This window comes from Apus apus, chromosome 2 (genome assembly GCF_020740795.1).
Source record: "Apus apus isolate bApuApu2 chromosome 2, bApuApu2.pri.cur, whole genome shotgun sequence".
Taxonomy (NCBI): domain Eukaryota; kingdom Metazoa; phylum Chordata; class Aves; order Apodiformes; family Apodidae; genus Apus; species Apus apus.
Genome location: NC_067283.1, coordinates 113,154,181 through 113,161,722, shown reverse-complemented (window position 1 = coordinate 113,161,722; position 7,542 = coordinate 113,154,181). Strand labels below are relative to the sequence as shown.

The 7,542-nt window shown below is 40.9% G+C and overlaps 1 protein-coding gene across 29 annotated transcripts in view; it reads right to left on the bottom strand.

The window, feature by feature from the left end:
• Nucleotides 1-713: 713 nt before the first annotated feature.
• Nucleotides 714-7,542, bottom strand: part of DTNA (dystrobrevin alpha) — a 230,251-nt gene continuing 223,422 nt past the window's right edge. For 28 of the 29 annotated variants that reach the window (XM_051612641.1, XM_051612644.1, XM_051612646.1 and 25 more), the window contains one exon: nt 714-4,253. The gene's annotated coding sequence lies outside the window, so the exon portion shown is untranslated. The other variant, XM_051612635.1, reaches the window with a different exon arrangement.

Genomic DNA, 7,542 nt, shown 5'->3' with positions numbered 1-7,542 from the left:
TCAGCAAGGTATCCTGTGGAGGCCCATCAGCACCATGGGCACAATGAGCAAGCTGGGAGTTGCTTCCCAGATGTCTTTGTCATGCTTGGAGGTACTTCCTCAGGACACAAACCTGTTGCTTTAAGTAATACCTCTAGCTTTGCAACTCCACGCTCTTCTCGGTTAGCAACCAGTTGTAATTACCACCACCTGATAGGGAAAGACAACTTTAAAGTGTAATTGGAAAAGCAGAAGTTGTGGATACGCCCTCCCTGGAAGTGTTCAAGACCAGGTTGGACAGGGCTTTGGGATCTCAATTTTGAAGGGCCTTTCCAATCCAAACAATGTTATGATTCTATGTGTTTCTGAGCTAAAAACCAGTATGTGACTGTGTATGGCAAAGCCACTAAAATGCAGCTCTTCCAAGGTTTTGTGCCTTCTAAGGAGAGAGGGGCACACACAGAGGATAAGAAAAACAAGAGAGCTTTGGTTTAGATTCCTGAGGACCAGGAAGAAAGATAAAACTGCTCGGGCCACTAGAACACAGGCGTTGCTTGGTGCCATGCTCCAGGCACTGAAGATCTCTGGCACGGAGTAGAAAGAGACTCTGTGGGTGAAGCAAAGTCTGCTTGTTGTGGCACATTTTCCTTTATTAATGAAAAAACCCTGTGCATGGGCTTCACGGAAGAGGATTTCTGAAACCAAAATAAGCCACAAACATGATGCTCCATAGATTACTTTTAAAAATCTTTTTAATGAAGAAATAATTCCATTCCAAAATATAGACACACAATTAAATAGTTTAATCACTTCAAAATATAACATGTCCCCAGTAGGTTCCAACACACACACACAAAACAATACTTAACAGCAATACAAAAATCCCATACAATAGCAGTTCTGTTACAATACCAATGAATATCGTGACATCTTTAGTGTCTCTGTATCTGTCTCAAGTGGTGTCAAGTACAGTAGTTTTAAAAACGTCTTACAATTAGTAGCTTCAAGATGTAACTCTTCATAGGTTGGTTGTTTTGTTGTTGTTGTGGGGTTTTTTTTCTGCTTTTTTTTTTTTGTTTGTTTGTTTTGTTTTTGTTTTTCGTTTTGTTTTTGTTTTTTTTTTTTTTGGTTCAAAGGTAAAAATGCCCTTTTGTCTTCAGGACACACTTGTTGTTCACAGCTCTGTCTGCTGAATTGAACCAACGTGATTACAGCAACCCGAGGTTGCAATATTTACAAGGTCTATCTACAGCAATTGCCAAGAACCAATAAGGATGGGAGAAGATGGCTGAAAGTAAAGGTGGACACACTTATGATAAATTATGATGCAACAATTTGGCTCATGCATATAAGAAAATACGTATTATATCACAACAAAGGCCACACACCTTTTTATGCAGCTTAATTAACATTACTACTTACAGACAACCCATTCTCCACCTTCACTTTGGACATTCGAGGACCCTAAAATCTTCACATCCCTGTCTCCTGATTCCAAACCACTGGTTTCCCTCCAGTGACAGTAAAACCACCCGGAATTTGGGCAGCTGTGGAGGGCCATTGGTAGTTCAGAAAAGGCCCAAGCCAGGGACCTCTTCTGTGACTGTTTATTTTAATGACCACTAACCACAACCAAAATAATATTCAACAAGCAGACAAAGACCAGCTGGGTGAAAATGCAACCAGCTTAACAGTTGGAAAATGCTTAAAATAGATATTTGGAGAGTCAAGTAAGAAGTGCTTCATCTCAGAGCTCCAGGGCATAAGAACCCAGAGCTCTGCTGGGGATCACCTTGTTGACGTGAGGCTGAAAGGCGCTTCATCTGTCAACTTGTTTTCCTTACTCCTTTCGTATTCTGAAGCCCTGGCAATGGATTTATTCTATTGCATATATTTTAAGCATAGAGATAATGAGCACGCAGACATTAAGATGATGGGAGGGATCTATCACTCTGAGTACAGTTAAACATGACATGGGTTGAATTAGTCAGCCACTGCATGTAGCTGTGTTCTAGCTTGTTTTCTCTCTGTTCAGAAAATGCTTGCCTGGAATCCTGAGCTGACAGCAACATCGACAGCTTCTCTGGAGTAGCATTACACATGGAGTGCTAGGCACTAGTGGAGGCTCACCCATTCCTGAGAGGAGGTTGGAAGAGGGGTTTATGGGAGGATATGGTGCCTGCCTCAGGAGCAAAGACCAGTGATTGCAAAAATGAAAAGCTCACATGAAGATATCTGGATGCCTTTGGATGCCTCAGACCAAGCCCAGATATGCAAGGAGATGCGGACAGGAGATCTGCGTACGCAATAGTAAAATATGAAAGTGAAAAATGGCAGCAGCTCTTTCATACAGATACTCATCCTCTAACACAGTGCCCAGGGGAACAGCCACGAGCCCAGAGAGTGCATGCAAACAAGTGGACTTACTGGGTCGAGCCACATAGCAACCTCACATAGATACAGCAGCACACATCCACGTCACCATGAAAGTAAGGACAGACAAACCATGTTAGCCTGCTTTAGATGGGTAACTAACTCATCACTTGCTGTAGGCAAACTGTGCTGGTGCGAAATGTCTGTATGAAATGCTTCTATTTTCAGGGCTGTTAGTGTCACTTCAGGTCAGCCAGATACTGGAAGCTGTAATACTGTATTGGGGCAGTCGAATGACATCAGCACAGAAGTTGTCCCAAGCTAACACACTGTGCTCCTCAGGAGGGAACCCTGCATGGTGCTGCTGCCCAGCTTCTGGTCTGGCTGCTCCTGGGCTGGCTCTGATTTCTCTGCATGGCAGTGCTATGTGCCACACAGGTGTCAGCTTTAGTTTTCCAAGCAATATGCTGTGGGGAGGACATTCCAGCTAGGTTGTGTCAATCCCTGCTCAGGAGTTACCTGCAGGTTTGTAGTCACAGCCAAGCAAAACACGATTTAGCTGCAGTCTCATTGCCTAATCCAAAATGACCAGGTTAAGTCCCCTTTCTCCTGAAATGCCTTTATGCTTGAAAAATACTAAACCAGACAACACTCCAATTCTGTTACTGTATGCCTGTCCTTTCTCTTGTGCTTTTCACCAATAGCTTTTTCTCCATCCAGCTCCGAAAGAGTCTCACTACACATTTCCAAGAGTGCATGCAGAACATCTGGTGGCTGGCTAAGGCAATACACATTCGGAAATCAAAAGAGAACAGTTGCAAGCGCACTTTAAGCCTGTACATTTAAAGCTGAAGGCCTCGAAAGTAACGTCGTGGGGACTGGGGAGGAGGAAGGGGCAGAGAGATGGAAAGAGCCAGTTTGTGGAACACATGCTTACTCAAGCTAAAACATCAATGAAACGATACCATGGAGGATTATACGTAACATCAGTCAATTCAGGGATCTTATGGCACCTGTGGTTTATAAACAGCTTTAGCAACGAGTATTTCAAAACATAGTTCACAGTTTTAAGAAGATCTGTGCTGATTTAAAAACTAGATTCTATATCATTTGAATGTCACCTTTTGTATATGATATCTATTTGGAAAAAAAATATTTACACTAACTTCTATGGCTGATTTGTTAGATTATTTTGAAAGAAACATTCCTAAGTTACACGTTAGCCCTAAAATTAGATAATTTTATTATTAATAATAATTATATTATTATTATTTTAGTACATTTTTTATAAGTCTTAATTTAAAGACTTCCAAACAATTTTCAAATATAGTCTGGTATTTTGTTTCTCGGGCTACTAGATATATACACTCAGGAGTATAATCATTCAGTGTTAAATGCATAATTATAGCATTTTTTTTCTTCTGTGGAAAAAATGTACAGTGTATAGTAAACTGATCTAATAAAATCTCAAAGTATTCAGAAATCAAATTTCTAGCTATAAACAGTATTCTCATTGTAAACTGAACAGGTTCAATATCATGTGCAAAGGGTTTACGTGAGTTATTAATACTGCCATCCTTTGTAACAGCAGTAGGTGTGTCAGTCTGTTTTCTTCACTGGTAATGAGCCATGTTACAGAAGATGTAGCTAATATAAGTTAGCTTTAAACAAAGGTCTTGTCAAAAAACACACATCTACAAACTACAACTCTTAGAACAAAAGTACTGTGCTACAGTCCTCAGAACTTATTTATGGGATTTTTTTGTCAAGAGATGCTGCACCTCTTGGTTCCACTCTTCTGTCAAGTTTGCAGCCGAGTTTTCTTCGTCGTCTGTCCGAAAGCAGCTCTCCTCATCATCAGTTCTTACGTAGCTCTCGTTGTCTGTCTGACTGCAGCTTGCCTGTTGAGAAATGTTGAGGGAAGGTTTTTAAAGAGTGCGGGTTTAAGATGATGCTGCACCACACGGGCAGAACAAATAAAGCCTCTGCCTGCTGTTCATCGAGAGAAAAAAAAAGAGGGGCTGGCCATTTCCTGTGGTTATTCCTGGAAAAGTTAAAAAAGTGAAAAAGTCATTCTTCCAAGGTGAGCCATAGGAATTTGAGCTCTAAACAGAAACTTATAGGGCATGTGGGAAACTCTTTGTACAATGGGTAAGAAGCCTGTTGCCTGCTCTGCTGTAGGACCCTGGGGTAACTCAGTCTGCACTGACACAGATTTGCAGATGTTCCCATTTTCCCTTCCATTTTACCCTTCCAGGTTGCTCTATAAATAGACTATTGGTAGCAAAACCATGGATTATTCCCCTTGGGCACTGTGCTCAGCCGCTCAGTTGAGAGTCACTCACTCTCATGATCCTCCCCTCACATGTAAATGTCTGACCCTTGATTTATGTGGCTGGGTATGTTTTACTGTGTTTAAATATAAATGTAGTCAGTTAAAAGTATTGTTCTGGGTGCTATAGCTCATAAACAGCCTAATGTCCTGGTGCACTAGTTTCTCCCTGGTATTTCTCCATATCCTGAAGCATCAGTATCTGAAATTCCTGTATCAGAGGCATCAAAGTTTTAGTCATTAGTAGAACATGCTTGATAGATGACTGCTGCTCTTTCTTAAAACTAGAGTCAGATAATGTTGCAAACTTCTGCTTTTGGCATATTTATTATAACGACACTGTTTAGATACTTGACCCTTTCCAAATTAAGGACTTAATTTTTTTCTCTTGTACTACTTCAGACAGAAACCCAGTTTGCACTGCATAAGATCTGATAATAATGGCAAAAAAGACCAACCCCTACTGACATGAATTATTTTCTACTCATTTCAGGCATAAAGTTAATCTGTAAGATGAGAGATGAAATGCAAATTATCTCAGCAAAAAAGAGTTAAATTAAAGCTGATGAATGAAGAAAGGTCAGGTAGTTTAGCTTGCTTTTTCTCCTTCCTGACACCATTTGATTGTATTAATTATTCAAACACAAATGCTTCTATCTGATTCCTTAATACCTAAGCATGCCAAATGCTGTCATGGTCTTAATTTAGTATCTCCTTGTATCAGGCAGTTACAAAAAAGCTAGCATTAACATTTTGTTGATAATTGGAGAGGAAACCTGCATTGAACATCTACTGAGAGGTTTATGAAATTTTTTTGAGGTACATTTTAAACAAGTATTTTTAAAAAACTCAAGACATGCATCTACACCACTTAAATCTGCAAAATAATTTGGAAATCTTAGTAAAGTAACATTTTGCTCTTCACAAATCAGCCAAAAATGTACATGAAAGGCATGGAAGAGGTCAGTTCTCAGCTGTCTGAGACTGATTTGTATTGAATCAACTGTAGAGTTATGTAAATATAGTTACATCTCATATTTCCTGATGGTATCATTATAAACCACAAGAGCAAAGTATGAGTGGCTTGTGAACCACTGGAGGCACTCATATGCATTGATAGTACTGGTAAGTATTTGGGTTTGTTTCAAATTTTCTGGATAAATTACTTCTCTTCAGTGGAGTGCAGAGTGTTATTCTAAATTCTCTCAAGGCTTCTCTCTGCTCCACAGCCAGCACTGGGACAGGGAGATTTTTATAAAAGAAATGAGTATTAATGAACCTCAGAGCTCCAAACTCATTGCAGCATTCTGGAAATGTCATAATTAATTCGAAGTCAAGACTCATATGATTTGTCATGTTATAAAACTGTTTCTTGACCTTTTTTGTAACTTAATCCACAGGTTCTTTTCTGTTACTTATCATTCAGTGATTTTCAAAAACCATCCCTATCACTTGTGTAATTTTAGAATTAAATTCACAAAACCAAAGCTGCTTCTTCTCAGTCACAGTTCTTCTACAGCTTTTTTACGCCTACATGCTAAAAAGGGGAGGACTTAAGGAGAAAAATAGAGAGGAAACCCAAAATATAGCTGCATAAATGTAGCAGACATTTCTGAAAATTACTGTGCTATCAGCCTGCTGTTGTTTTCAAATGGAATGGTCCACATAATGCTATTTTCTATATATTTGTTCAGAAAATACCAAAAAGACACACGGAATCATTGGGTTGTGCTGACAGAGCATGACTTATGGATGTGAGCACTTCATTCAGTGCCTGTACACTGCTGCTTCACCACTGCATCCAAGACTTAGGAGGAAGAAGCTGAAGAAACCAGGTTTGTCGGGGCTGGGGCTGAGGTGGCAAAGGAGCATCAGGTACCAGCTATGTGAGAGGTAGTTACAAGGATAACAAAGCCAAAATCTTTGTAGTGCTGGTGAACACAAAAAGGACAAAAAATACAATATGTATTTTTGAAAGTTTGGGCTGGACATGAAGGGGAAAAAAACCCAACAAACATGAGCATGGTGGCACTTCACTAGAGGGTGATGCCAACAGAGCTGGTGAAGTCTCCATCCGTGGAGGTTTTCAAGCCTTTGCTAGGCAAAGCCATGGCTGACATGGTCTCGTGTCGGAGCTAGACCTGTGTCAGGCAGGAGAGTGGACCAGATGACCTTCTGAGGGCCCTATCAATCCATGCACCCACACCACTGTGATCTCTTGAGCTCTTGGCATGAATCCCACACTAGGAATGAAACATAGTGCATGAGGTTTAAAGGCAGCCAGTCAAATCTGACTAGCAGTTTGGGATCCTACAGCCAAAGGGAGGATGGGGCATGGCTGGGAAAGGTGACCTCAGGCAGTGGGCGTAGCAACAACATTAACTGTGGGTTAGTAACCTGACTTGGACCCTGGGCTATGGATCCTGTGTCCCATCTTTCTCAAATGTTAAATGGCCAGGTCCCTGTTGCAAAGGCCTGAAAATGTCAGTGAGCAGTGAAATACATGCTAGCTCTAAAATCTTATTTCCTTCCCAGGAGAAGAAAAATAAACAACAGAGATGCAGGGCAGCTGTGTCTCCACAGCACTTACACAAACCACCTATGCCCTTCAAGCACTGGAACAGGTTGACCAGGGAGGTGGTGGAGTCATCAGTCCTGGAGGTATTCAAAGAAACGTGCAGATGTGGCACTTCAGGCTATGTTCTAGTGGGCATGGTGGGTTTTTTGTGGGTTGTGTGTTGTTGGTTTTGTGGGGCACTTTTTTGATGATGTTGTTTGGGTGGGTTGTATTGTTCCCTTTCCCCACCCCTGGGTGGGAAGTTGGACCAGGTGATCTTTTCCAACCATGATAATTCTGT